This window comes from Crassostrea angulata, chromosome 9, assembly GCF_025612915.1.
Source record: "Crassostrea angulata isolate pt1a10 chromosome 9, ASM2561291v2, whole genome shotgun sequence".
Classification (NCBI taxonomy): Eukaryota; Metazoa; Mollusca; class Bivalvia; order Ostreida; family Ostreidae; genus Magallana; species Magallana angulata.
Genome location: NC_069119.1, coordinates 34,339,485 through 34,365,386, shown reverse-complemented (window position 1 = coordinate 34,365,386; position 25,902 = coordinate 34,339,485). Strand labels below are relative to the sequence as shown.

The 25,902-nt window shown below is 32.8% G+C and overlaps 1 long non-coding RNA gene across 1 annotated transcript; it reads right to left on the bottom strand.

Moving 5' to 3' along the window:
* Positions 1 to 23,524: 23,524 nt before the first annotated feature.
* Positions 23,525 to 25,650, bottom strand: LOC128162512 (uncharacterized). The gene is made up of 2 exons (XR_008240680.1): positions 25,309 to 25,650; positions 23,525 to 23,819 (listed from the first exon to the last, which is right to left on the bottom strand). It is a non-coding gene; the product is annotated as an uncharacterized LOC128162512 (long non-coding RNA).
* Between the last annotated feature and the right edge of the window lie 252 nt (positions 25,651 to 25,902).

The window sequence follows — 25,902 nt, the reverse complement described above, 5'->3', positions numbered from 1 at the left end:
CAAATGTGTTTTAAGGGGCCGGCCCTTTATCTCCTAAATGGGGTCATGAAGAAAAAAAATTAAGGTGGCATATTGTACAGAACTTTAAGGTCTTTCGATTGTCGTGTGACGTCATTGTGAGCATTCCGGAATATTTTACCGTTATCGGTTATAATAATAGTGTTATGTGGTGCATAGTTTTGCCAATATTTCTTGATTTATACTTGTGTTTAACACATTTTAAGCTATGTAAAGTGAAATGACACCAATGTTTAACAATTCATAGAGAGTAGTTTGAGTTGAAATCGCTGAATTCAATGAAAAACTGATAAAACCGTATATAGGCAAACTTGACAGAGACCACAATTCATAATTTTTTACCAGGCAAGGTAAACATTTCTTTGCAGATTTCGATAGGATATATAATGAATTACAAATGTACCAATTTTCAGTGAGTTTGAACCATTATTTAAAAAGTTATAGACGTTTTATGTTGCTAAACTGTACTTTTTCATGGTTGAAAAATCGTATCAAAATGCACTGTAAATGTGATAGCTTTCATACTGGCAATTTTTAAATGGCCTTAAAATGTTAAAATAAAGGATTGCGATTAATTTCTTTTAAAAATTGCTGTATTATATCGAAATTAGTTAAAATAAATGTGATGTTTGATAAGAGAGCAGTCGTTGCTATATCTGTCCTGATAGTGTACCTGTGTTAGCTCCTACAGCATGAACAAAATATTTGCAACATACCAATATTTAACTTCAATTTGTTTGTTTGCATATTAATCATCAAATTTAAACAAAAATTACACAGATTAAACCATAAAAACATCGAGGGTGGAGAAACCTTAATTAAAGCAACTTTTGTTCTACGATGCTTTTCAAAATATTTCTCCTTTTTCATATATTAATGATCGAAATTTTGAAATTCTGGCCCCTTGAAACCCCTTATTACGTAACATATGACTTAGGTATGGTACTGTATAGATAAACAGCCGAATAATGAACATTTTTGCTTCTATAATTAATAACAAATTATTATTCAGTAAAAAGTTATTGTAAGAAGACTTTACAACCCTCTTGGCCCTTAATTTGAGGGGCCAGCCCCTATTTCTTGATTTTAAACGATAGCCCGTGTATTTTGAAACAACTTTTGCATTACATGTTTTAACTAAATATTTATACATCAAAAGATATCACAGAAAATGTGCAAAAATTTCGTGAAAAAATTTGGTGCCAATTTTCAGGTTTAGGCGAGCTTTGAGGCCTTTAGCAATTTTCATCATTGGAAGCATGGGGGTACATCTATATTCATTCATCTACAATTCCTGAAAATTTCAAGCTTCTATCTTGACTGGTTTCGGAGGAGATGCGTGGACAAAATTACCCTTAAAAATTTACAAAATCGTCAATATCTGAAACCGGAAGTGACGTCATCATTTAAAAATTTTATAATATGTAGCGCCGATCATGCTTTATCCGTCCTAAAAATTTTGTGCGAGTCGGTTGGGTAGTTTTTAAGAAATAGCGCTCCAAAAAAGTCAGAAAAAGAAAAAAAAGAATAACTAGACACGATCTCGTTGCGAGCAACGAGGAGGTCTTCCGTCCGATTTTTAGAAGGAAATTTGACATCATCGACTTTGATTTTCGAGAAAAAAACATGATATGGAAAAAAGAGTGGAGAACTTATGCTTTATGTATCACATTTTATAACTTATCTTATATTGCCTTTTTAAAGACTTGCATTTCTTCAAATTAAGATAGAAAAGATTAAACTTGTTTACCTCTGGCTCCTAAAGAACCCTTAATACGTAACGCAAGAGAAAATCATTATATTGTTAGGATATATAAACGTATTATACCTAATTCAGCAAATAACCTTTCACAAAATAGCTCTTAGTAAAGGGCTATAGATTAAAGAATTTAGAGCCCTTTGATCCCCTAATTTAAGGAACCAGCCCCTTTTTCTTGAAATCAAATGGAAGGTCATTTCATTCTGAACACATTTTGTCAACAAATGTTTTGAAATTCGTTACCGTTCTTAAGATATATGGGAAAGAAGGTATTAGGGGCCGATCCCTTATCTCCATATAGGGACCGTTTAACGAAATTTTGAAGGTTGCGTATTGTTAAAAACATCATTTTGAAAAACTTTTCTTCTGTGCTGCATTTCAAAATATTTTTCCTTTCTGAGATATGGGTGATCAAATTTTGGACTTTTGACCCCTAAATATCCCTAATTACATAACACATGATAAAATTATTACATTGCTTAGATACATAACTGTGAGATAAACATATTTGCTTCTATAACATTTTACAAAATATCCCTCAGTAAAGGGCTATAGATAAAAGACTTTAGAGCCCTTTGGTTCACTAATTTAAGGGGCCAGCCCCTTTTTCTTGATATCAAATAAAAGGTCACTTAATTCTAAACACACTTTGTTCAACAAATGTTTAGAAATTTGTTACCGTTCTGGAGATATATAAGAAAAAAGGTTTTAGGGGCCGATCCCTTATCTCCTTATAGGGGCCGTTTAACGAAAATTTGAGGGTTGCATATTGTTAAGAACATCAGCTTGAACAACTTTTCTTCTGTACTGCATTTCAAATTATTTTTCTTTTCTGAGATATGGGTGATCAAAATTTTGGACTTTTGGCCCCTAAAAACCCTTAATGACGTAACACATGGAAAAATCATTACATAACTGTGAGATAAACATATTTGCTTCTAATATCGTTCAGTAAAGGGCTACAGATTAAAGACTTTAGAGCCATTTGGTCCCCTAATTTGAGGGGCCAGCCCCTTTTTGTTTATTTTAAAAGAAAGGTCTTGTAAATAGAAACTATTTTTACATTACATGTCTTAACAAAATATTTTTCAGAAAAGAGATAATTAAAGAAAACCACAAAAAATTACGACGTTTTTTTATCCCAATTTTCGGGTCCAGGTGAGCTTCGACACTTTTTGCGATCGAAATGATTTTAAACCTTCATGCACAATTTCAGTTTTCCGTCTACCATCGCTGAAAATTTCAAGTTTATATCTGCTATAGTTTAAGAGGAGTACCTCTCTGAAAATCGATAAAACGACTATATCTCAAAACCGGAAGTGACGTCATCAATAAAAAAAATTTGCAATACGGTTCATATCATCTTCTATTAGATCCCATAAATTCATGAAAATCAATTGAGTAGTTTTCGAGATCTCGCGTGCACAAAATTTGTAAGAAAAAAAAATAATAACTAAACACGATCTCGTTGCAAGCAACGAGGAGGTCTTCCGTGTGATTTAGAACATGAAATACATGTACGACCTTGGTTTTGCTATTTAACGGCTAAACGTGATTTAAAATATAAGACAAAGGTCTACATTCTAAGGGCCAGATACTATTTTGTTTTAGATGTATGAACTTTGGTTGAAAACATTTAGACCTCTAATTCGAGGGGCCAGCCTCTTTTTCCTCGTATCAAATGAAAAGTCATTTACTTTTAAAGATATTTTGTTCAACAAGTGTATAGAAATTTGTTACCATTCTTGAAATATCTCAGAAAGAGCGTTTTAGGGGCCGATCCCTTTTCTCCTTATAGGGGTCGTTTAACGAAATTTTGAAGAATCCATATTGTTTAGTAGATCATTTTGAGTATCTTTTCTTCTATACTGCATTTCAAAATATTTTTCCTTTCTGAGATATCGGTGATCAAAGTTTTGGATTTTTGACCCCTTAAAAACAATAATTGCGTATCACATTATAAAATCATGACACTGCTTGGATACATAACTGTAAGATAAACATATTTGCTTCTATAATCTTTCACAAAATATATCTCAGTAAAGGGGCTATAGATGAAAGACTTGAGAGCCCTTTGGTCCCCTAATTTGAGGGGCCAGCCCCTTTGTCTTGATATCAAATAAAAGGTCTTATAAATATAACAATTTTTAACATTATATATTTAACAAAATATTATTCAGAAAAAGAGATAAACAAAGATAACCAGAAAAAAAATTATGATATTTGTTTAATATCAATTTTTGGGTCCAGGCGAGCTTCGGCGCTTTTTGCGATCGAAATGATTTTAAACCTTCATGCACAATTTCTATCTTCCGTCTACCATCACTGAAAATTTCAAGTGTATATATGCTATAGTTTAAAAGGAGTACTGCCGGCAAAATACCTCTCTGAAAATCGATAAAACGACTATATCTCAAAACCGGAAGTGACGTCATCAATAAAAAAAATTTGCAATACGGTTCATATCATCTTCTATTAGATCCCATAAATTCATGAAAATCAATTGAGTAGTTTTCGAGATCTCGCGTGCACAAAATTTGTAAGAAAAAAAAAAAAATAACTAAACACGATCTCGTTGCGAGCAACGAGGAGGTCTTCCGTGTGATTTAGAACATGAAATACATGTACGACCTTGGTTTTGCTATTTAACGGCTAAACGTGATTTAAAATATAAGACAAAGGTCTACATTCTAAGGGCCAGATACTATTTTGTTTTAGATGTATGAACTTTGGTTGAAAACATTTAGACCTCTAATTCGAGGGGCCAGCCTCTTTTTCCTCGTATCAAATGAAAAGTCATTTACTTTTAAAGATATTTTGTTCAACAAGTGTATAGAAATTTGTTACCATTCTTGAAATATCTCAGAAAGAGCGTTTTAGGGGCCGATCCCTTTTCTCCTTATAGGGGTCGTTTAACGAAATTTTGAAGAATCCATATTGTTTAGTAGATCATTTTGAGTATCTTTTCTTCTATACTGCATTTCAAAATATTTTTCCTTTCTGAGATATCGGTGATCAAAGTTTTGGATTTTTGACCCCTTAAAAACAATAATTGCGTATCACATTATAAAATCATGACACTGCTTGGATACATAACTGTAAGATAAACATATTTGCTTCTATAATCTTTCACAAAATATATCTCAGTAAAGGGGCTATAGATGAAAGACTTGAGAGCCCTTTGGTCCCCTAATTTGAGGGGCCAGCCCCTTTGTCTTGATATCAAATAAAAGGTCTTATAAATATAACAATTTTTAACATTATATATTTAACAAAATATTATTCAGAAAAAGAGATAAACAAAGAAAACCAGAAAAAAATTATGATATTTGTTTAATATCAATTTTTGGGTCCAGGCGAGCTTCGGCGCTTTTTGCGATCGAAATGATTTTAAACCTTCATGCACAATTTCTATCTTCCGTCTACCATCACTGAAAATTTTAAGTGTATATATGCTATAGTTTAAAAGGAGTACTGCCGACAAAATACCTCTCTGAAAATCGACAAAACGACTATATCTCAAAACCTGAAGTGACGTCATCAATAAAAATAAAAATTCTAATACGGTTTACATTGTCATCTATTAGACCGACAAGTTTCATAAAAATCAATTAGTAGTTTTCGAGATCGTGCGTGCACAAAATTTGAAAGAAAAAAAAAATAATATAGAAGAATAGGGGAAAAGGAACAAAGCAATAACAATAACGTTTTCCGTTGGAAACGGAAGACTTTAATAGTATAGAAGAATGAGACCGCGTAGAAAAACAGCAAGGTCATCCGCTGAAGACGGAAGACCTTAATAATAAAGGACTGTTTTTGTCTAAATCTTAAAGGAAGAGTGTTTTTCAACTTGTACTTCAGTCTAACAACCCCTTTATTTTGAATATCTTAGTTAGAAAGTCAAAAGAAAAATGAAAAGAAGGAAATAGAGAGAAAGAACAAATCTTGGCTCCGGCGAGATTCGAACACACAGCCTTTGCAGGTGTCATGACAGTATTTCATCGAAGACTGGTCATCTCTCTCTATCGTACAAAATATATATCGCGCATATCAGACAGGCATTGCCAGTCTAAATTTCATTATCGAAGGTTCACGTCAAAACATGGCCGACGCGAAATAATTCCCGATTTTCTCTTTGAAGTTGGGGCCTTTCCGCCCGGGACAGGAGCTGAATTTTTGTATGAGATGAAAAACAACGTGTAAGATGTCTCACTACTCAGGTTTGGTAACAGTGCGAGGTCATTTGAAATATTGATGCGTGTTTGTGTCTGGAGGGGGATGAAAAGGACCGAGCTTGATTTTCGTCGTAAATAAATCGAAAGTAGAATTTTGAGGTGTGGATCTCGGATTCGGTTAACGGCAATTAGGGGAAGTCCTAAAACAATGACTGATGCATTTTACATATGTATTTCAGAGTAGAGATTTTTTTGTGTCGTTTACTATTATGTTTGACTGTTTTATATCAACAGGATTGATAAAATTCTTATAAGTGTAGAAATAACGAAATCAGTAACACGTAAATTAATTCATAAAAGAATTGATGACAGTAATTTCCACAGTTCTAACATTCATAAGTAGTTCACACGCTATCGTAGATACAGACTAAACGGAAAACAAGAAATATACATGCAACAGAAATATTACGCGGCTACTTACATCCCTTTGCAATGTGTAAATTTTTAGTCCCCGTACAGGCTATACTCGCGGCTTGATATCGGAAATGTCTTTTTAATTGTTCAACCCGCTGCAAATGTGGCAAAAAAACAGAATGAGGTCCGATGTACATTAACACAAAATTTCATGAGGATTGAGTGAAGGGCTCGGGAGTTAGATTTTTTTTCTACAGTACATGTCAAACACGAAAATTGAAACTCAAATGCCAAAAAGTTCATAACTCTGTTAATAATGAACGAATTGGTCTGGTAATTAGTACGGTAATCTAGAATGGTACTAAGTTGAAATTAAAGGTCCGAGATCAAAGATCAAGTAAAATCGGGCCAGAAAAACTAAATGATTTTATGAAGGGTGGGGGGGGCGGTGGTCGGTGACTTCTATATTAAACGGAAAATACTAAATTCCCAACATCACCAGAGTTTGAGATACATGCTTGACCTTTATTTTGCTATTTACCAGCTAAACATGATTTGGAAATAGAATGAAAAATCCTTTGATTTTAAACAGACTCTTTTCTTCAATTTCTATATCCTCTTTTTCTTTTACAAATAAATCATAAATGTATTGGACTTCTCGCCCTTGTTTTGTTTCTGATATATGTATAAGAGCTTTGATTGAAACATTTAAATCCCTCTTATCATGTAATTTGAGGGGCTAGCCCCTTTTTCTTGATATCAATGAAATGTCCCTTAATATTAAACACATTTTGTTCAACAAGTGTTTAGAAATTTGTTACTGTTTTTGAGATATTAGGGAAAGATTGTTTTAGGGGCCGACCCTTTATTTGCTTATAAGGACCATTAAACGAAACTTTGGTGGTTAAATATTATTACGAATATTATTCTGAGTATCTTCTCTGCTATAATGCATTTCTAAATATTTCTCCTTTTTAAGAAATAAATGATCAAAATATTTGACTTCTAGCCCCTTTAAAATCCAAAATATGTAACATATCAGAAAACCTTTAACAAATATAGGTAGATAACTGGAAGATAAACATTTTTGCTTCTATAATACATTACAAAATATTTTGCATTTAAGAGATATAGATAAGACTTGAGACCCCTCTTGGCCCCTAATATGAGGGGTCAGCCCCTTTTGCTTGGTGTCAGTTGAAAGATCTTTTATAGATACATTTTTGATGCTCTACATGTGTTAGCAAAATATTGATTAGAAGAAAGATATTCGTGATCAAATCTCAAATTTCGTAAAAATTGTCAAAAAAATTTAACATCAACATTTTCAGTTCCGGGCGAGCTTCACGGATGATGACTTCTGGTCAAATCTTAAACAAGCAAGCAAATCTACCATAACCACTCTATCTTGCATATACATTTCAAGTCCCTAACTATAACAGTTTTTGAGGAGATGCGTGGACAATATCATGTTCCAAAATACATGAACAAAGGAGATAATTCAGAAGCGGAAGTTAATTTTCAGACAGGAAGTAAGATGCAAAGAGATATTCACCTAAGACATCATCCCTGTAAAAATCATTAAAATCGATTGAGAAATGGCTGAGAAATTAAGGGTGACTACCAAGAAAAAAAATAATAATATAGAAGAATGAGAACGCGTAGAAAAACAGTAAGGTCTTCCGCTGAAGACGGAAGACCTTAATAAAGAAAAAGAAACCGTAGAATAACAAAAGGGTCTTCCGTTGGAAACGGAAGACCCTAATTAATAAACAATAAAAACAGAGGGAAATGCACTGTAGTACGTTGTTAATGCATCAGATTTTATCATTTCCGCAGGTAAACATTTACCGAAGTCTATGTTCCAAATACAAGGCGATTGTTTCCCAAGTTAAAAAGCAAAATGAAACGAAAAAATCAAAACAAGCTAAAACCACCTTCACAAGTGAAAATGACAACGCGTTAAATTATTTAACCTCAAATTACTTCACAATAATCGGCACCAATGTTATCTAAATGTTTCATAGATTATATTCGCACGTGAACTGTTGCACAGCAAAGTGCCGGCTTCAAACAAAGAACCTCGTTTTCGAGGTGCGGTAGACTGGTGATGCTTGTCATAAGACCAGGCCCCGAGGTTATAAAACTTTTTTCATACTCGTACTCATACTCATACTCCGTACTCCGAGTATGTGCTCCACTGAGTACGACTTTAAAAACCGAGGTTATAAAAGTTTTGGAGTACGTTCTCCGCTGAGTACTATTTGGAGTATGCTCCAAAAGCCGATCGATGAAATTTTACGTCTCTGGAGAAAGACAGAGAACAGTAATTCATGTAAATAGTCCTGGCATGTAGGCAAACTGTACATGTATTAGGGATGGGACGATCCACCGATGCACCGGTGCATCGCGGTATTTATTTTAACGATATTTGGATCGATACATTTGCCATTAATACAACGATACCTTACCGAACTTTTTTTATTTTTCAAAAATATCCGAGCTTCATATATCGGCTATTTTTAGTCCGCGCGGCTAATATGAAAGTACAAAGATGGCGGAAAACCTCGTAAAGTTGTCCAAACTGTTAGGAAGCTAAATATGGAGTGTGGAAAACTTTTGGAGTACTTGTTTATGAAAAACTAGTGTACACGAGACTAAAGTAATTTGTAAATTGTGCAACGCTCATTATGAATATAAAAAAATAACTCTGGACATGCGGTAATACATCGGCAGATTGAATAAATTTTAAACTTTTATTCATGTTTTCATTTAATTGCAATGTATCGTGATATGTATCGTATCGCATCTCATGTATCGTGATATGTACCGAATCGGCCCAGTACAGTATCGTCCCAGCCCTAACATGTATTCAGATTGATTATTTATCAACAAAATGTAACACATTATTTACATGTACATATTACCTTCTTCATCTGCAAGCATGGAGATGTGTCTGCATCTATAACTTATGAATTTTTTAGCAACAAAGACGATAAATCCAGTGTAATTGGTAAAATTATCAACAAAATGTGTTTATGTCAAATCTCTCTCTCTCTCTCTCTCTCTCTCTCTCTCTCTCTCTCTCATGAGACTCAGATAGTGATTCATGCATGTGATGATTAAGTATAATTATGTTGTAAGGAACGATATGAATATAACAGAAAGAAGTAAGAATTTACACGGATATGAAGAGAGTATTTCAACATATAATTTAGTTCGATATATCTTAAGTTTTCCTGCCCCAAAGTGCACCCCTGCGAATGTGTTCGGAATGTTTTTTTTATCGTTGCTTAGTATGTAATAAATCCAGAGATGCTCGAATGAAAGCTCACGAGACTTCACCGAGATTTGTTCAGTTCCTGTGAAATTTCGAGCGGAAGTGTAAGTGTTCGGATTATATTCTCAAAATACGTAAGTATGGTCGTTTTTCATATCATATCCTACTTGGATTTATGTTAAAACATGAAAACCTTTTAAGATGCAAGTCTTTTTTCACCATCCAGCGGTTATTTACATTAAACGAAAATATTCAGAACAGAGTTATCGTTCGTGTTCAACCACGTGAAGAGTGGTTGAACATATAAACATTGGGTTGCTTAATAAAATCATAGCCATGTTTGATGCTTGTGGTGTGCAATATTATGTTTTTAGAAAAATAATGGGTGTCTGTTTTGCATAAAAACTTCGTATATTGAGCCATTTTCAAGGAACATTCTGCATAAAATAGTACAGTCTGTTTCACTATTGATGTTATTACTAGGTCAGGCGCGGATCGAAAATTAATCCTCAGGGGTGATCTCTACCAGAATGTTAATTGTTGCAACAGCAGACAAAAACTATTTTTGTATTGTCGCATTTATTTCTATAACACATTTTATCCACCAATTAATGAAGATCAAGTTTAAAATCAATAAACCTCTAGATTTTATATTTGACTACAATTCTATGATTCTATGAAATACACTATACACACGAGGCATGATTTTTACTGCGAAACTGAAAGGGTCAAATAAAATCACGTGGTCTAAAATTTAAATGACAATAACATTCGCAGGGGTGAAGTGGATATCTCTTAAGATATTAAGTGAGCAGTTCCTGTATTAGGAAAATCAGGGAAGAGTTTAATTAATAAATAGAAACATATACTTGAGAAAATCACAAAAATACTGAGAAGATCCGTTTATTTTCACACTCAGAAAGTATACACTAAGGAAATTATATGGATATTCCAATTTAATTGCAACATACTATATTTGCCTTAATTCTTGTGAGAAAAAAACATCTATTATCTTGAAGGGTTGGGGTGGGGGTTGGGGTTGGAATTGCATCAATGAACATATGCCAAAAGCCAAGTACACACGTAAAGTTTCTCATTTCAATATTTTTGGGAATGTGCACGAGAGTTTAAGAAAATTCACTAATTGAAATATTTTTGAAATTTCCAATATGAGGACCACGTTAAACAGAAACAACGTGTTCAAGGAAACTGTGTACTAAAGTTGCTGTAACCCTTTTTGTGGGGTTTTATTGACGGTTCAAGTTTTTCTCACTTAGTCAAGGCTTGAAAATGTGTGTTTAGAATTTATACATACACGCACTGTGTCATTTTTAATCTTAAGTAACGTCATTTGATTTTTTTGAGCAAGCCTTTTCCTTTTCATCTTTAAAATTCGAAATACATGTGTTAATTTTGATGCATTTGACATAAATATTTGGTTATTTTAGATAAAAAAGGAATAGCTACATGAATTATCTAAATAGTTACTTGCTAATAAAATTAAACAATTGAAGAGATGAATATTCCCACAGCTAAGCTATATAGAAAAAAATCTCTCACATGAAAATGCGAAGAAGCTATTTTAAGTAGTACATGTATTTTCAATCGATTGCATAGAATAACAATAATCCCCTTCAAATCTCTCTCTCTCTCTCTCTCTCTCTCTCTCTCTCTCTCTCTCTCTCTCATAAATTCTAGCTTTTATCATGCGGGTTATGATTAATTTAAGTGTTATCTTTTTTTTTCTTTTTTTTTTTTTACATAAACAAGCTTTTAATTAACTGCAAATTACCCGAATTCTCAAGCAGAATATATACGTCGATCATACTAAATGTTTTTCCATAACTGTGTATTTAAGAATAAAATTTGATGTCATAACACCAAATTTTATTTGTAGAAAGATACTAATATAATACTTAAGACTATGGGGTCACCGGGACCCACCATCCTTATATTCGAGCGTTTATAATCAAATGTTAAACCAAACAATGCATTTCACCTTACGTATACTTAGAAATGTTTATGCTCTCGATGTTTTAATTCGAAATAAATAATAAAGATCGTAAGGTAGGTGATGTTCCATGGTAAAATTTCTTTAATATTTGGAAAATAAAAATCAAATACTGGTAGATGGTTCGGAATGGATACTCTACCTTCCCGCAGTAAAATTAAAAAGAAGTTGCGGCCTATATTAGACAAAGAACACATCTAGATCTCTGCAGCTACATGTAGTATGCATGGTCACCTAGGAAGCCAAATATGTAGGTCATAATTTTAAAATATTGCCAATACAAAACTTAAAAATTCGAAATATTATCTTTATGTTTACATCTAACGCCCTTTAACCTGCGTTTTAATTACTTACTGCTGATTCTTGATTACTTTCTATATTTCCAAGTAAGATTGCTTTTTGTTAACTTTCAAAATAGGTTTTTATTATCGATATTTCGAGATAAAAAGAAATGAACCTTGTTCAAAATTACTCTAAATTTCACAGCGTTTTTGACACTACAGAGGAAAGGCAATTTATAAGCCAATATTTTCCACATGCAGACAGTAACTGTTTTATGAAAATTAAAAAAAAACAACAACAATCGTATGGATAAACCACAGGAAGTAGGATTCGCCCCCCCCCCCCCCACTCACACACACCAACACCAATTCCTCTTAAAAATATTTAGCTCCAGGGGTAGATCCAGAATGTGAAGTTAGAGGGGGCGTCAGTATAAGACAGGGAGTCTGGAGAGGCCGCTTTGTGGCCTCCAGATGGTCCAGGGCAAAGTCCTGTTGGTGACCCAGGGGGCAAAGCCGGCCCCAGAAGCTCCAGGATTCTAGAGATTTTGTAGGGTAAAAAGGAAGTCTTTAAATAGACGTTTGAGATATTTCTTCTCGTAATTACCGGTATACTTAAAGTAATAAAATTATTTACAATTTTTAAAGGTTTGTAGATTTAAGACATACAGTCATCAAATTCCTCTGTCTTGTAGAAATCCAAGAAACATATCCTTTTATTTTTTTTCTTTCGAATGACTGTAAATTAATCAGTTTAAAAACCAAGTTCAATGGGACAATGTAAATTAATGAAGTTTTAATAAAAGATAACTATATATACCAGCTTATATCATAATAACAATGGAAGAGTCGTTAAAACACTAGTTAGTATAACCAATTACTTAAAGGTGGGTATATGGGTGACTGGTCATATTTGAACCCAAGGACAGCGTAACCAAAATGTTTTTTCCTAGGTTTTTTTTAGATACACCATTGAACACACGCGTTTTCTTCATATTGCACCATTGAAATCAGTCTAATGTAGAGAAATCCCCCAAGTTAAAAAAAAAAGATAATTAAGACTCGCAAGTTGTACATTTTCTTTGCCAGAGGGAGTATGATTTAACTTTATTTGGACAATTTTTTTTAGGGCTGTGGGGGGGGGACGCCGGGTGCGACCTCCTTTACTTCGCCACTACTGATTTACCGCTTATTCTATAAAATGTTTCCCTTTCCAAGTTTTGTGGCATGCAACATAAATGATAATTGATTAATAAGTAAGTAATAGAAAGCGTTAGACTTTTATGCATCCCCCCTCCTTTGTAATGTTTAGAACTAACCTACATTTTCACTATAATTAAAAAATGGACCCAGCAAGTACATCTGATTGAAATTTATTAATAACGATACATGTACATTGATTTCTTTGTTTTAAATGATGGGGTGTATGGGTCGTATTTGACAAAAAACAGAATTCTTAAAAAGTCGAGCTATTCAACGGTAGTATTTTGTACGTAGTTATACATGTATATGTACATTAATTAATGAAGCAAACTATCTAAAAGTTATTTTGATAATCTTGGTTGCAGTTCGCCCTTACTCTTAAATTCACCTCCTTTATATCTAGATATGTCATTAATAAAATGGTAAAAACTTTCCATTTTAATTCATATACATGTAAATATGATTAAATTAGAGCGTATAATACAGCAATGTTACAATATGAACAATATTATATGTTTGCACTGCATTTTATTTAGATTAAATGTCTTGAGTACGACTTTGAGAAAGCTTCAAAGCTTACTCAGAAAATCGCATTTTTGTACTCAGACGGAGTACGAGTAGGAGTATGAAAATGTTTTATAACCTCGGTATCTTGAGTAGGAGTACGATTTGGAGCACGGAGTACGATTTGGAGTACGAGATCGTACTCAAGAAAGTTTTATAACCTCGGGGCCAGTCTATCGCAATGAATTGCCAGTCTACGATATATGGAATAACGAGCCATTCTTTATTAATATTTTCGCAATTATCTCAAATTTGGAACAGAAATCGCCTATAATTTTTGCAATTTATATTTTCCTTTCCCTAAGGATGATTTATGCTAAATTACGTTAAGATTAACTCGGTAGTTCTTGAGAAGAAGATTTTTAAAAATGCACCCCCCCCTTTTTCTACAGTTTCAATGTTTTCTCCGCTTTGAATACAGATCAGACTTTTATTTCTGCAATTAATATTCGCCCTCCCATTAGGATGCTTTGTGCCAAATTTGGTTAAAATTGGATAAGCGGTTTTAGAGAAGAAGTTCAAAATGTAAAAAGTTTACAGACGGACAGACGGACAGACGGACAGACAGACGGACGGACGGACGGACGGACAGACGGACGACGGACAAAATGTGATCAGAATAGCTCACTTGAGCTTTCAGCTCAGGTGAGCTAAATAGGAATAACTATATGAATAATCTAAATAGTTACTTGCTAATAAAACAATTTAAGAGATGAATATTCCCACAGCTAAGCTATTTAGAGAAAAATCTCTCACATGAAATTGCGAAAAAGCTATTTTATCACAAGTAGTACATGTATTTTTAATCGATTGCATAGAATAACAATACTCCCCTTTATCTCTCTCTCTTTCTCTCTCTCTCTCTCTCTCTCTCTCTCTCTCTCTCTCTCTCTCATAATTTCTAGCTTCTATCATGCGGGTTATGATTAATTAAAGTGTTATCTCTTTTTTTTTTTTTCTTTTTTTTTTTTTACATAAACAAGCTTTTAATTAACTGTAAATTACCCGAATTCTAAAGCAGAATATAAACGTCGATCATACTTAATGTTTTTCCATAACTTTGTATTTTAGAATAAAATCGGATGTCATTAAACCAAATTTTATTTTTAAATATTCATTTGTAGAAAGGTACTAAATAAATATAATACTTAAGACTATGGGGTCACCGGGACCCACCATCCTTATATTCGAGCGTTTATAGTGAAATGTAAAGGCAAACAATGCATTTCACCATACGTATACTTAGACATGTCTATGCTCTCGATGTTTTAATTTGAAATAAATAATAAAAATCGTAAGGTAGGTGATGTTCCATGGTAAAACTTCTTTGATATTTGGAAAATAAAAATCAAATACTCGCAGATGGTTCGGAATGGATCCCCTACCTTCCCGCTGTAAAATTAAAAAGAAGTTGCGGCCTATATTAGACAAAGAACACACCTAGATTGCTGCAGCTACATGTAGTCTGTATGGGCATCTAGGAAGTCAAATATGTACGTAATACCAGTAATTCAAAAAATATTGCCAATACAAAACTTGAAAATTCGAAATCTTATCTTTATGTTTATATCTAATACCCTTAATCTGCGTTTTGATTACTTACTGCTGATTCTTGATTACTTTCTATATTTCCAAGTAAGATTGCTTTTTGTTAACTTTCAAAATAGGTTTTTATTAGCTTTAATGGTCTTGATATTTCGAGCTGAAAAGAAATGAACCTTGTTCAAAATTACTCTAAATTTCACAGCGTTTTTGACCCTACGGAGGAAAGGCGATTTATAAGCCAGTATTTTCCACATGCAGACAGTAGCTGATCTATGAAAATTAAAAAACAAAACAAAAAACAATCGTATAGATAAACCACAGGAAGTAGGATTCGACCCCCCCCCCCCCACACACACACGACCACACACACACACACACACACACACACGTATATATGTATATATTTGTAGATTAAGACCTACAGTCAACAAATCCGTCTCTCTTGTAGAATTCCAAGAAACATATCCTTTTCTTTTTTTTCCGAATGACTGTAAATTAATCAGTTAAAAAATCAAGTTCAATGGGACAATGTAAATTAATGAAGTTTTAATAAAAGATAACTATATATACCAGCTTATATTATAATAACAATGGAAGAGTCGTTAAAACACTAGTTAGTATAACCAATTACTTAAAGGTGGGTATATGGGTGACTGGTCATATTTGAACACAAGGACAGCGTAACCAAAATGTTTTTTCTGGGGTATTTTTAGTTACACCATTGAACACATTCGTTTTCTTCATATTGCACCATTGAAATCAGTCTAATGTAAAAAAAATCCCCCAAGTTAAAAAAAAGATAATTAAGACTCCCAAGTTGTACATTTTCTTGCCAGAAGGAGTATGATTTAACTTTATTTGGACAATTTTTTTGAGTGCTGTGGGGGCGCCGGGTGCGACATCCTTCACTCTGCCACTGATTTACCGCTTATTCTATAAAATTTTACCCTTTTTAAGTTTTGTGGAATGCAACATAAATGATAATTGATTAATTCGTAAGTAATAGAAAGTGTTAGACTTTTATGCATCCCCCATCTTTTGTAATGTTTAGAACTAAACTACATTTTCCCTATAATAAAAAAAAAGGGACCCGCAAGTACATCTGATTGAAATTGATTAATAACGATAGTCTTTGTTTTAAATGATGTGGTGTATGGGTCGTATTTGACTAAAAACAGAATTCTCAAGAAGTCGAGCTATTCAACGATAGTATTTTGTACGTAGATTTACATGTACACGTACATTAATAAATAAAGCAAACTATCTAAAAGTTATTTTGATAATCTTGGTTGCAGTTCGCCCTTACTCTTAAATTCACCTCCATTATATCTAGATATGTCATTAATATAATTTTCCATTTTAATTCATATACATGTAAATATGATTAAATTATAGCGTATAATACAGCAACGTTACAATATGAACTATATTATATGTTTGCACTGCATTTTATTAAGATTAAATGTCTTGAGTACAACTTTGAGAAAGCTTCATAGCTTACTCAGAAAATCGCCGTTTTGTACTAAGCTATGAGTATGAAAACGTTTTATAACCTCGATACTTTGATACGAGTACGGTTTGGAGCACGGAGTACGATTTGGAGTACGAGATCGTACTCAAGAAAGTTTTATAACCTCGGGGCCAGATCACGCAATGTGCCGCGTGTTACTTGGCTCGTCCTATATGGCTGGAAGAAAATTTATCGAATGAAAACGTTTTAGTTTTATGTTTTCTTAAATCCCTATTTAAAAAAAGTGTTCCTATTTGAAATTATTGAACAATATAATGTACTTGCGATCAGAGTCTTTCTCCCTCGTATTATTTTTGTTACTAGATAAATTCTAAATATATTTATCATTTATATTTTATATTTTAGCATTCATTTGTTGATAACCGGGTATTTTTTTCGTGTCCTGTTTACAACAAATATGTGTGTAAAAAGGTATAAACAGGTTAGTCAGCATTTGTAAAACGTCAGCTAAATCGCATGCACACAGAGAATAGCGGACACCTGTTCAACAGAATGATAAATATCGCCACCAAAAGCTATTGACTTGTTGTCTATATCCAGTTGTGTACATATCGTAAGAAATATGTACATGTATAGTTTAACAAAACAAAACAAACAAGAGGCCCATGGGTCACATCGCTCACCTGAACAGCAGTTCCTTGTAACATTACATTTCGTATTGGTCTAAGGTTTATGGTTGGCTTGAACAACATAAATAGTAACATAGAAATGAAAATATGTAGCACTGCGATGGGACCGCACGTATTATAGTATTTATTTGCCAAGTAGACAACATACAAATACATATTAAACATGGGTTCAACAACAAGATTTCACAATAGTCCTCGCCATGCACCGGGACACATCCGTCCACAGGGGCTTGTGTAGAAAAAAAAACATCGTTAAAAAAAGTGGGTACCTCGGAGGAAAAATAACGAGGGAGGACGCCATCTTCGATACCACCTCACTTCATCAGCTAATTTCATGTGCATGTATGTACACACCATTGTCTACATGTACCTGCGTAAGACATGAAATCAGTACAGTTTTTACTTATCAGATCCTCGTGTAGAACAGAAAGTTTCCACTACGCTGAGACGATTTCTATTTTTTTCCTTTGAAAATCCCGACCCTCTCCCATATTGAAGTTACATCAGTTCGATTTTGTATCATTACTTGTAGAAGTGTTTGAAAAGCATTTTACAAAACGTTTAAACATGAAATGTGCGATACAAAATTGAGCAAATGAAATAAATAATCGTCATTGGTGAATCAAATAACACATTAGAAATCTTTGAAAATGCAATTGCTTAATATTCGAGTATTTTCATGTTATACATTCTCAATACTTAATTGCAAATATTTGTTCACAGTATATTTTGATATTTTATTGTTTCCAACTTAAGAACATTTGGTCAAAGATATTTTGATTTAGGATAAGTCTAATATAGCTTTGACTTACATCTTAAGATATGTCTAAGAATGGTCATAAGATATGTCTTACGATATATCCTTGGACATGTCTTAAAATAGGTCTTAAGATACTTTCATGAACAAGGTTACTGAGTTCTAATCGACTGTTTGAGAGTGATAGTAGTGCTTTTGATTTACTCCCTTGTCAATTGAATTTTCGCGATACCTAAAATGTTAATCAATTGGCAAGTTTGTTTGTTTATTTTTTTGTTTTTTGTTGTTGTTTTTTTTGTGCACCAAATTTGAATCTAGATATATTACGTTCCAGAAGGAAATTTGACATATATTCAAGATAGACCTTCACAGATATTTTCAAAACTGATGACTTTAAAAAAAAATAGTGTGCGTCAAGCATCCACGAATAATCATATAACATTTTAAAATATATCTTGATCGCAATAAATCTGAAATAGCATACTTCGAACAAACGCATACAGGTATGTACATCTGAATTAGTGGATATGGTGTTTTAAAAACTCCATTTTTGTTTACTTAGCTTTCATATTTCGATTACATTAAAGAACGCCATGACATTTTTTTATCTCAAAATGAAATTGATTATTTTAACAAAATAAACCTGGTTAAACCACTCAGGTCAAATGGAAGAAATTTAAATGAGTTCATTTATAAAACAACCAAGTTTTTTTTATCATTTCTTAAAGCTCTAATCAACTGTTTGCGAGTGAAAGTAGTGCTTCCTTAATTTTTAGCGCTACGCAACCTGCTGTAAACCGATTGGAAGATTTTTTTTAAATTTTTGCACCAACATTAGATATCATGACGGAATATGAAAGATAATCAGAACTAGAGCAAAGCTCGTTGCAAAGCAACGAGTGGGTCTTCCGTTAATGTCAGAAGTAAAGCTGGAAGTTCCTGTAAGAAGCAGAGCTCTTAAACCAATAACAAGAGTAATAAAAATAAAAAGATGAAAAAAATCGAATTATTCCTGGTACGACTTAACAAAATCCGAATGATTTTAAGTACGACTTAACAAAAACCTTTTTGATTTTAGGAACGAGTTAACAAAAAAAATCCGAATGTGTTTAAGTACGACTTAACAATTATTTTTGGTACGAGTTAACTTTACGATATACATTATGCTATTTTTTAAACCAAGGACGCGGAATCAAAATTTCCGGAAAAATCAATTTTTAAACCCCGATATCTCTGTAATGCATCGTCCGATTTTAAAACGGTTTTCAGCGTTAGATTCAGCTTAATAAGCTCTACAAAACACATATTCATTTTTGATTTGATCAGAAAATTCATTTTTTCGGAAAATTTGTTTCACTTCCGGTTTCGACCGGAAGTGACAGATTTTCAATTCGAGCCTTATTACAGAGGTAAATCGACCAAATCATAACCATTGAAAATTTCAAGCCTCTAGCTTATTGCGTTTTTGAGAAAAGTCCGGGACAAAATGACTTTTTGAAATTTTTAAAAATGACGTCACGTCAAAACGGATGTGATGTTCTCTTTAAAACTTTTACATTTTTGAGGGACGCCAACTTGCAAAAATCTCTGAAAATTTCATCTAAATCGGTTTAAAACCTTTTGAGTTATGAAGCAGAATAGGAGTCAGAAGAAAAGAAAAAGAATAATAACTAGAGCAAAGCTCGTTGCAAAGCAACGAGTGGGTCTTCCGTTAATGTCGGAAGTAAAGCTGGAAGTTCCTGTAAGAAGCAAAGCTCTTAAACCAATAACAAGAGTACCTTAAATAAAAAGATGAAAAAATCGAATTATTCCTTGTACGACTTAACAAAATCCGAATGAATTTACGTACGACTTAACAAAAACCTTTCCGATTTCAAGAACGACTTAACAAAAAAAAATCCGAATGTGTTACAGTACGACTTAACAATTAATTTTTAGGTACAAGCTAATTTAACCAAGAACTTGATACTAATTTCTTAACCAAAAACGCGGAATCAAAATTTCCGGAAAAATCATTTTTTGAACTCGTATATCTCTGTAATGCATCGTCTGATTTTAAAACGGCTTTCAGTGTTAGATTCAGCTAAATAAGCTCTATAAAACACATATTCATTTTTGATTTGATCAGAAAATTCATTTTTTCGAAAAATTTGTTTCACTTCCGGTTTCGACCGGAAGTAACCGATTTTCATTTCGAGCCTTATTACAGAGGTAAATCGACCAAATCATTAGCATTGAAAATTTCAAGCCTCTATCTTAAAGCGTTTTTGAGAAACGCCGCGGACAAAATGACTTTTTTAAAATTTTTAAAATGACGTAACGTTAAAACGGAAGTGACATTTTCGAAGAAACTTCATAAACTTTGAGGTATTATAATTTCACATAATCTCTGAAAGTTTCATTAAAATCGGTTGTAAACTTTTTGAGTTATAAAGATGAAAAGGAGTCAGAAAAAAAAATAAAAAGAATAATAACTAGAGCAAAGCTCGTTGCAAAGCAACGAGTGGGTCTTCCGTTAATGTCGGAAGTAAAGCTGGAAGTTCCTGTAAGAAGCAAAGCTCTTGAACCAATAACAAGAGTTACTAAGATGAAAATATCTAATTGTTCCTGGTACGACTTAACAAAATCCGAATGATTTTAAGCACGACTTAACAAAAACCTTTCTGATTTCAAGAACGACTTAACAAAAAAAATCCGAATGTGTTCAAGTACGACTTTACAATTATTTTTGGTACGAGTTAATATTACTTTAAAACATTTCGCTATTTTTTAAACCAAGGACGCGGAATCAAAATTTCCGGAAAAATCAATTTTTAAACCCCGATATCTCTGTAATGCATCGTCCAATTTTAAAACGGTTTTTCAGTGTTAGATTCAGCTTAATAAGCTATACAAAACACATGTTCATTTTTGATTTGATAAAAAAATTCAATTTTTCGAAAAATTGATTCACTTCCGGATTCGACCAGAAGAGACAGATTTTCATTTCCAGCCTTATTACAGTGGTAAATCGACAAAATCATTACCATTGAAAATTCCAAGCCTCTATCTCAAAGCGTTTTCATGAAACATCGAAGTCATCAAAACGACTTTATTAAAATTTTATAAATGACGTAACGTAAAAACTGAAGTGACGTTTTCAAAGAAACTTTGGAATTTTTGAGGCATAATAGTTGCACACAATCTCTGAAAGTTTCATTTCAATCGGTTAAAAACTTTTTGAGTTATAAAGCCGAAAAGGATTCAGAAACATAAGATGTCACCTTTGACCTTCCAAACTGTGTGCTTGTTGCACCATCAAATGTCAGAAACTTACCAATGTACAGTTTATTATATTTCTGTGAATATTGCCTATGTAAAATTAAAATGATTAAACATGCTATTCCATCTAACTGTGAAATAGTTTCTATGGTATCTGTCCATGGTGAATAGTCAACGAAAGTATTCACCGGCAGCATACGATTTCCCTCCTTTTTAAACTCGGAACACCTCTGATATAATCCGATCACAACATTAAATTCAAAGTCCGATAATTCTAATTTGTTAATAATCAAGAAATTCTGCATCGCCAACAAATAAAGTTTTCTTCAGAATAATAATTAAAATACCTATAGCTATTTACTGACTATTTGGATGACAGAAAGTTTATTGTCCCCCTCAACAGCAACTATTTCACTTGGCTTCGCCCCATGAAATAGTGGCTGTCTTGGAAGACAATAAACTTGCTATCATCCTCATACCCAGTAATTAGGTATATAATGTCCCATCCACATAAATTTCGAGTTATATAACCTCCCATTTGTAACCTGCAATTTCACAGTGTATAGTCAACACAACAGTCTTAGCCGCAAGTTTCACCATTCAATTCTCATGTACTTATTAAACATTAGGGGCCTTCATATTGCATACCAATTCCAACAAGGGAGATCCCTCTAATGATAATCATTAAAATTCATTTTATGAATCTTAGCAACACTCATAAGCCTTCAAGTACAGCATCTCTTAAGGTGGCTCAAAACACCTTGAAATATTTTCTCAATTGACAAATCAGCAGAAAATTACTTGATAATGATAGATATCATAATTGATAAGAAGTGTTTAAGTCAAATAGGCAAAAATGTGCAATTTTAAATGAACTAGTACATTTTTAAAAATTTAATTCAATAAACAGTAACAAAAGCTCTAGGCAGACTCGAACTCGAATGGTTTAGAAACCCAATACTTTAACCATTGAGCTATGACGATATACAACCCAATCGAACGATATGAAGAGTTCAACAAAACATTTAAATCGCCATCTTGTGACGTAGTGTCTTAAAAAGTGTAAGTCTAGGTGTAGTGATGTACCTTAATTTACAAAAATATTAACGGGTACTTTATCCGAATCTGTCCCTTGCTTCCTTTAACTTAGTACATTTTATGAACAGATGTCTTGTCTTAGAATAAGAAAGCTAATGCAATTCTGAGAAAAAAGTATACTACATATTGACAATTCCATTGAGGTTTTATAAACATATGGCCATTTAAGTGAACCCAACATATTCAATTTCTTTTACTCAACACAGATTTACAGGGTTCTCCATAGTAAAACATCTTTACCTGACCTTTTAGAGGTCAATTATTTTTCAACCACCATTAATAAGAAACCTTATTCAATACAACATACATCTACATGATATTATCTTGATAAAAGCATCACATCACTTAGAAATACCCTTACATGTATACCCTCCCCCTATCTTTTGATTTTCATAAAAAGTCATGGTTTGAAATCTTTTACCTAATTTTATGAAACTTGTGGCAATTTCTTTGAGTCATTTCTCACACATATTTGAAAACAATCATTAATGATACTAAAATTTGATCTTTTTTGTTTCTTGAATGATTTGTAGCATTTTAATAATTAAATAGACATGTATTCTTGCATGTGATTTCTTTTTTCCATGAAAAAGGTAAGCTAACAATCATATTTATTGAATATCTAATCTATTCTGGTTTCTTGTCTCTTTTTAACCATGCTAAAACAGTAAGATCAACAAGTTCAACATCTGCCTTAAATAAAATTAAATTCAAACACACCCGGGTAGCTGGAGGCGGAGGAGAATTCCATTAAAAATGTTAAAATTTGACATGTTGTGTCTACTTTTTTTAATGCACATATACCTTAAAAGGATGAAAAGAGATTGTTTCTTGCTCATTTCAAAAGTAATTATCATTGCAGGTGTTATTCAAAAGTCAAATGTACATTTACATATCCTACATGTAATCTTAATGGAGACAATTGGAAATAGTTGGGTGATTTTTCAATTATGTAAAGACATCTAAATATCTTTATAAAATAAAAAATGAAGGAAATATAATTGCATACTTTCATTGAAAAACAAATTTTCACAACAATCATATTTCTTTAAACAGCCTTAATTTTGTTTTTTATAATTTCTTATCAAACATGAACAAACCACAATAGGGCATGATGCTTTCTTAAAGTTCCATTATTGTTCATGCATTATCCGTTTTAATTTGAAATACCGGTAGATAGTCTGTAGAACACAAGGACTATGCATGTGGGTAGAGGTGACAGGTTAACCTCAAGAGCTGAAACCATACGAATCAACAGGTAAAAGTAATGTGGTAACAAGAGTTCGTTTTGAGCTGAAATGAAAAAAAAAAATTAGCTGAGTTAAAATACATGTACTTGTAATAGCTGTGCTTACACTAACATATACATAATGTTTTTGGAAAAAATAAACTGACCATGCAGTGTTATAAGTATGACATATCCAAATACATGACATTAACATTTAGGCAGTACAAAAACAAAAATGTGCATATCAAGTCATAATATCATAACATTAAAAAAATTTCTTGGGTGTAGACATATCAGATTGAGAGAGAGCGAGAGCAAGAGCAAGAGAGAGAGAGTTTGTTTTACTTGTAGTGCAACAGCAATATTTCAATTCATAAACTACAAAGGAATACATGTATTACCAATCTGAACAGCGTCAAAGCATAAGCTTCTGCTACATGTATACCATGTTTTGTCAATTCTACTGAGGTTTTTTGCGAATAAATTTAGCGAGGTTTTTTTTTTTTTTCTTATGAGTTATGTTTTGAAAACAATACTATGTATAATGCGCAGAAAATTCCAGGAACAATTTTACAAAGCTTTGGATTTTGGTTGCACATTGAAAAAATGAGGGATTGATAATACGAGCATGCTCATTTTAAAATTTAATCCACTTTAGATTTCTTTTACAAGACCGAGATATTTTTGTCACAAAATTAAGTTGCCCTCTGACACTTTGCCATGATAAAAAATTTGAGAGAGAGAGAGAGAGAGAGAGAGAGAGAGAGAGAGAGAGATCTAAGGCACATGCAGTAAAATTATTTACATACTATGTAGATGTGATATGCATGTAAAGCTTACCTAAAATGAATCAATATGTATAAAAGATAAACTAATCTCTCAAATTACAAAGATTCTGTGAAATACTTATATCTTGAGAAGACTGTTTAATAGATATCATGGAACATTGACCTAAAATCTGAGCTTGATATAATACGAAATTTGAGACTTTTCATCTAGCACCCTGTTTTACATGCTCGTTACACAAGCAATAACCATATATAACAGAGAGAGAGACAAAAGGTCTAATTTTAATTAGATTGAATATTTACTATGTCAAATATATTTATTTAATTAAACACAAGCCTGAGTTTTTTAATTTATAAATTAAATGAAGGCGATATGGTAAAGATCTGCTATATTCAAATATTTAGGGCAAAGTTATCATCATGCAAACATGCACTCCAATTACAACATTCTATTCTTGTGTACCTTAAGACTCCCACCGCTTTAAAATGCACTGTTTTACAGTGTGCGGTGTGTTGTTCAATACAAAGTAAGACATACATATACATAATAACAAATAGAAATTCAAAAGATGGTGTGCAAAACATACCCGTGAAAATACACTGGACATATAATATTCCCAGATTCCTCTTACTCTAACGCCCGCTTTTATATTGTGGCGTACTTCAAAAGCGGAGGTTAGAGTCAGAGGAATCTCGGATTAGATTGAAAAGTGCAAATACTTTGAAAAGAAAAAGTCAATACGACATATCCTGTATTGAAACATACCTTTATGATCTGTCATACGTTAGTTGAGCTGAAATTTCCACTATCGATGTCTTGCAGGCCATGCTTCTTTTAAAAATGTAGACAAACCGCTATCAGCTGTTGTTAAAACATGGCGAGTTGACATGGGGAATCGTACGATAATTATTTCGATTAAGACTAAAAAGACTATAATAAAAACTAACAACGTAATTATCGAACGAAATAAGGAAATTGTTTCGATAAACACTCTGATTAACATTTAAAAAAAGGAGTTCGGTTTTATGACCTGTACGAACGGTTTTCAGAAGGAGTTACTTTCAGTGTGAATTATGCACTGTTTTTCAAACCAATAACACGGAATCAAAATTTCCGGAAAAATCAATATTTAAAACCCGATCTCTCTGCAATGCATCATCCGATTTTAAAACGAATTTCAGTTTTGTATTAAGCTTTGGAAACTCTACAATATGCACATAATTTTATGTTTTTTATATAGTTTCATGATCAGGACGAATTATTTTCAGTAGAAGTTATTTTCAGTGTGAATTTTGCACTATTTTTTAAACCAAGAACGCGGCATCAAAATTTCCGGAAAACTCAATTTTTAAACCCCGA